This window comes from Triturus cristatus, chromosome 2_2 (assembly GCF_964204655.1).
Source record: "Triturus cristatus chromosome 2_2, aTriCri1.1, whole genome shotgun sequence".
Classification (NCBI taxonomy): domain Eukaryota; kingdom Metazoa; phylum Chordata; class Amphibia; order Caudata; family Salamandridae; genus Triturus; species Triturus cristatus.
This window is the reverse complement of record NC_140582.1, coordinates 272,849,879-272,856,181: the sequence shown is the minus strand read 5'-3', so window position 1 is coordinate 272,856,181 and position 6,303 is coordinate 272,849,879. Positions and strand designations below refer to the sequence as shown.

General features: G+C 43.6%; 1 long non-coding RNA gene across 1 annotated transcript; it reads left to right on the top strand.

Moving 5' to 3' along the window:
• The first annotated feature begins 3,376 nt into the window (after positions 1 to 3,376).
• LOC146862141 (uncharacterized) lies at positions 3,377 to 4,768 on the top strand. Its single transcript, XR_014978384.1, has 2 exons — positions 3,377 to 3,622; positions 4,334 to 4,768. It is a non-coding gene; the product is annotated as an uncharacterized LOC146862141 (long non-coding RNA).
• The last annotated feature ends 1,535 nt before the right edge of the window (positions 4,769 to 6,303 follow it).

Here is a 6,303-nt window from a genome sequence, read left to right as displayed (position 1 = left end):
CCACCGCCCGACTGGCCGTGGCGATCTGCCAGCCATAACTCCCCGCCCGCCATATTACCATGATGGGGGGTACAGCGGCGGACAGAAAGTCCATCCGCCGCATCTCTGGCGGTCGGCAATCGTCACGATTGCCGTCCGGGCAGAACTCGGACATTATATGGTGTTGGTGTCTGGTAGACACCACCATCCATATTAGAATGCCGGGCAGTGAAGGCCTTTCCATGGCGGCGATCCCACATGGAAAGGCATGCAGGAATTGCTTTGGGGGCCCGTTACGGGCCCCTGGGAGGTTGCACTTGTAGAGTACTTATGGTACCCCGCCTACATTGCCATACACAAGGTGGCAGGTGCGGTGCCTGTCACCTTGTGCATGGCATTGCACAACATCCCTATTTAACATTGCGGCGGGTGCTGCATACAGCACCGCCCGCCGCAATGTTAAAGTCCAGAATGTGCCCGCCAGTGTGGTGGGCACATCCTGATTGGCCTTGTGAGACCACCGCACCTCTGGCGGTTGGTCCCATTTTCCGTTAGGGTGGTGGGCGGACTTTGTAATGGGGCCCTTAGTTCTTAAAACGTTTTCATTCTCCGCCCACGTGTGTTTGTCATTTCGAGTTAAGGACTGGTTTCTCATGTCTTTAAATGTATCTGTTAAGAGATGTTTATCTGTGTATTTCTAATTTTCATGTTTTTGTGTTGTTTTTGCGTAAATTGTGTTTAATGTTTAAAAATAGTTATATTTTTGTGTTGCCTTGTTTGTTGACATAATTACAATACATCAAACAATTCTCTAAATGTGAGAAAGAAAAGTGAAATAAATCACACAGGCTTGTGTATTAGAGATATTGGCTCGTTCAGGGCCTCACATTGCAGCACCATGCAGTTCTTGATAGGCAGCTTAACCAAATCCAATGCAGACTGGAGCAGAGCTTTAAAGCACAGCACTGTGCAGCTCCTGATTGTCCCGCAGTCCCCATACCAAGGACGATAGCTACAACTCCCAGAGGGCCAAACCTGGTCCTGTATTCAACCCATGCTTCACCGTGGTTGGCCTAAACATCTGTCTTTGTCCCAGTCCGGCACACGCAGATACCCAAAGTTGGCATTTTGTGTCTTTTTGGTGCCATTTTCAGCATAAACTTTAGAAATCCTTAGCTACGATTCCGCAACTTTGGCGTCATTTTATTTATTAATATATTCTCTATTTTTCTAAATTGATTAGAGATTTTTCTTGTGTTGTATTTTGACTTTATTAATGTTTGAGTGTTGTGTAAATACTTTACACATTGCCTTTAATTTAAGTCTGACTGCTTTGTGTTAATCTACCAGACGGTAAAGCACAGGTTCATATAGTGACTTTTGCAGTTCACCCTGACAAGGATTATGATTCGTACACGCGTGTGGCCCAAACTCAGTTTCTTACAATACATCAAGACAAAAAACTACTAATATTGACGGTAATCAAGTTTCTCTCAATGGCCCATTAGATTATGATAATAGCTCTTCTTCTATCTGTTCCAAGACTCATGAAATACTTGGAAAGGATTATGCAGCTGATACTAAACAACTTTCAAAAATTCTATTACAGAGCCAGTGAATAATCCATCAAGGGGATCATCAAACACTGTCCAACCTGACTTAAATGATCTTTGGTCACAAAATGTAATACTGTTTACAATTCATCCCAGAGAGAGACACTTAGCTATAACACCACAGTGCCACTAATAAAAATAGGGACAATGGAATTACCAAATGAAGATCCTGTAAATGTAATAAAAGGACAGTGAGTTTGCAACACAAATTCCCATTACTTTATTATCAATATGGGATCATTTTGAATCATCGAAACTAGACTTATGTCCAATGTAAAGATCAGAAGGATATCATCACTCATTAATTTGCCAACACATTTTAAAACTACTGAGTTATTTTTCAGAATTAAAAGAAATAATTTGTAGTGACGTAATAAATGTGTAGCTTATCAAAAGCAAAAGTTATAATGGCGAAATCACCAAAAGAACTTGGAAAAGTAAAATTGGACGAATAATTTATCATAGTATCTTAAGTTGAAAAGACAAACAGGCACATGCATCAAACCTTTTTGCGATCGCAAACGGTGCGAATCGCAAAAATAGGCCGTTTGCGATCGCAAAAGTCAGTGTTGAAATGCATCAACTGTATATTTGCGAAAATCCATTTTTTCGCAAATATAAGGAATCGCAAAACATTCTGCGAATCAAATAGCGAATTGGTATTAGCGTGTCCCAATTAGCGAATCGCAAACAACGATTCGCTAAATGTATGCATGACAAATCGCAAATAGCGATTTCCATGAAAATCGCAAATTAGCGATCGCTAAATAAGAAGGATCACAACCAGGTGGTAATCATGAGTGCAAATCACAGACAGGTGAAAACCAACTGAAACCCATTTAAACACACCCAGAATGAGCCAGCACTGTTCACAATGGCAGGGATTTACCTGATGGCGAGGAGGATGAGGCTGCAGGCTGCCGCACAGAGACGGAGGCGAATGAATGAGCGCATCTTCAGAGTCCGCATAACTTTGCTAGGCCAGCAAGAGGATGAGATATACGACAAGTATAGGCTCAATGCAGCAATGATCCATGATCTAATCAATGAATTGGACCCCATAATGCAACGACAGACACGTAGGACCAATGCCATCCCAACGCATGTGCAGGTCCTATGTTGCCTACACCTTCTGGCGTCAGGCAGTTTTCAGGGGGTCATTGCTGTTGCGGGAGGTGTGTCACAAAGCGCACTTTCAAGAATATTGAAAGCATTCCTTGATGCCATGATGGCCGTGATCGGGTCTCATATCAAGTTCCCTACCACCGCGCTTGACCTTGCAAAAACCAAACAGGAGTTCTACCAGATAGCTCGTTTCCCACATGTTTTGGGTTGTATTGATTGCACCCACGTTGCAATATGTCCCCCTGCAACACAGGAATATATATATAGAAATAGGAAATGTTACCATTCCCTCAATATTCAGGTCGTTTGCAATGCCAAAAACATTATCACTGACATTGTTGCGCAATTTCCAGGGAGTGCACATGACTCTTATATCTTCAGGCAAAGTGGCATACACACCCGTCTTGTCAGGGGAGAATTTGGAGAGGGACATCTGCTTGGTAAATATGTGTTATAGTTTATCACTGTCATTGTACGTATGTCAATGTGAAGCTGCCACTGACTCTTTGCTCCATTACATGTAGGTGACAGCGCATACGCCTTGCGTAATTACCTAATGACGCCTTACCTCAATCCCACAACTGCCAATCAACAGAGGTACAATGCAGCACATATTTCGACAAGGAACATCATAGAGCGCACATTTGGGCTGTTGAAGAGCCGATTCAGATGTCTACATAAGACCGGTGGAGCACTGAAGTACAACCCTGAACAATGCTGCAAGATAGTAGCGGCATGTGCCATGCTGCACAACATAGCGACAAGGGGAGGAATGGACATCGAGGTGTCTGACAGCGATTCGGAGGATGGGAACCAGCAAGTGCCACAACACCATGCAGCACAAGGGGCAGGCGCAGCAGAAGGGCGTAGGAGAAGATTTGACATCACACAAAATTATTTCTGAGGTGAGTAATGATGACACAGAAACTGACTATTGCTATCAAAGTATTCTTTAATTAAATAAAATTGCCATGAGTGTTCAAGCACACTTGTAATCTGACCAGTGCAATGGACATAAGTGGTTTGCAAATGTCAATTCACTTGTCAGTCTGTGAAAAGTCAAATCCAAATAAATGGTTACGTCACCATAGTGGAATGCACTTGTACATGCCAGTCTAGCGCTTTTTCCCACGAACACCCAGACGCCTGTCAGACCCAGCATTGTCATCCGTTATGTTGGAAGCGGCGGGGGTACTGCTGCGTGTGTTGCGTCTTCCTGCAGTGCGGACTGGAACTGCCACACTACTTAGGCTTGAGCCACCCTCACTACCCTCTTCGGGCGTCGAATTGTTGGCCGCAATTGTGGAAGCATTTAGCAAATCAACTGCATTGGTGACCTGGTCCAGTGCTTTAGCCACATCGCCGCTCCAATGGCACATTTCAGTTTGCATGGTCACAGACCTACGCGCCAGCAGTGCAGTTGTCGTGGCCAATCTATTGTTTGATTTAGCAAACATTTTCAATTGCAGCATTAGTTGACGATGCTGTCTCTTCTGGGATACATTTCCCTCATGCATCACCTTGCTCAGTTGCTGCACACTTTCTGACAGTACTGCTATGTTGCTAGCCATCTTGCCAACTTGCAATTGTACTAATCGTGTGTTTTTTGTCTGCAGGCGCTGCATACGGAGCATCTGTCCCTCAAGACCACCCCAGACATCACTTGGTTGCTCCTCCTGCTGTGTCCTGAGTGCTCTTCCTCTCCTACGCCGGGCTCTGTGATTAGTTCTGGGGACCTGTGGTTGTGTTTTTGTGATGGAAGTTGTCTGGCCATGGCTGCCACCTGGTGTTGCATCAGCCTCATCATCTTCACACTCCATGGTGACTAGGGATGGAACAGTAGCCCTGCGTGACTTTGTTGGACGTGAGGGATTTATTTGCACCACAGGTGTGTCCATCTGTTCACCTGCGCTGGTGTCCTGCATGTCTGGGGAATCGCTATCCACATCTTCTACACGTTGCGCATCTGTGAGGTGAAACAGTGCAACACTGTATTATTTCATGTCTGTGATATTAATTGCACAGTAATAAATATCTGCCTTTGTAAATGATTTTATACTCTATTAAGCTTTTTTGGGTTGTTACTCTGAGATTTGACATTTTAACTGCTTGACCTGACTACATCTCCCATAATGCCCCTCACCTACTGAACGCATTGTGTACTGGATGTTCAGGGTCTGCACTTGGGCTGTACTGTGGTCGAGTTCTACCTTTACATTTTGTAACACTAAGAAAACATACATTCATCTTACCTTCAGATGTGTTTGCTGCTCCGGACGTGTCCAGCTGGGTCACACCAACAACAGCTTCTGGCTGGATGGTGGATTCAATCAAGTCCTCCATGGGAGTGTTCCCAGTGTCTGTTGGTGTTCCCCCTCCTGTCTTCTTTGCCTCCTTCAGGCGGTCAGCTATGCGCACCTTAGCCCGACTGCGCAAGTCGTACCATCGTTTTTTGAGTTCTTCAATGGTGCGGTGTGTCACCCCAATGGCATTGACCCTGTTTTGGATCCGGAGCCAGATTTTCCTTTTCTCCTGCTCTGCCACTTTCAATGATGCCTTTCCAAACAGCTTGTCATGGCTGTGGACTACTCCCTCAATGAGGGTGTCAATTTCTTTTTCTGCAAATTTAATTTTGCGTTTCCTGCCTGTTTGGCTCTCCTCTGCTGTTTGTGAGGCTTCCATTTGATATCACAAGTTTCTCTTCTGTCTCTGTCACACTCCTGTTCTGCTCCCAGAGCCAGCTCCCTCCTCTCCCTGACACTGTGCACTGGAAATGAGGCTGGTGCTGCTCACTTCCTGGTTGTGATGTCATCAGGATGCATCAAAAAGCGACTTCGGTATTAGCGATTTCGCTAATTGCGAAATCGCTAATAGCGAGTTCGCAAATGCCGAAATCGCAATTTATTTAGCGATTTTTAGCGATTCGCAATATTCTCGCAATGTTTTTGTTGCATCGTGTTTTGCGAGTCTTTATTTGCGATTCCTTAAAATTCGCAAATAAGGACTCGCAAACTCTCTTTTTGATGCATGTGCCTGAAAATATCCACACTTACTTAAACAGAAAGCAGGAATACAAGAAAATTCTAGTATTTCACTAAATTGGCCTCACAACTTTGAAGGACCTGAGTTTCTCCTCAAACAAAAAACTTTTATATTATAATTAATAAACTCTTCTAAATCAGAACGTTCTCATGCCAATTGCATCGTCAGTCTTATAAAATAAATCCAACATTTTATAACTCCAATTAAACAGTGTTCCTAACAGGTCTCAAAATAAAAAGATGAAATGTTCAGAACTTTAATGTCTGTGATTTGAACATTGCGGGTACAGAAAGGCAATTTAAGTTCATTGAATAAAAAAATGAACTCCCTTCCCAGCAAAGGCTGGAGATTAAAAAAGGGAAATAGGGGGTAGCTGATTTTCTCCCCCTTGTCACCACCACTACTAAGAAAACCATATCTCACATTTTCATTTACTCAAGCACAACATTTTTATCTGATTAGAATGTGGTTCAACATTGCACACTATTTGGTTTCTTATTGAAGTGGTATATTTCATGATTCTATGCTAGAAACTTGCCCATGT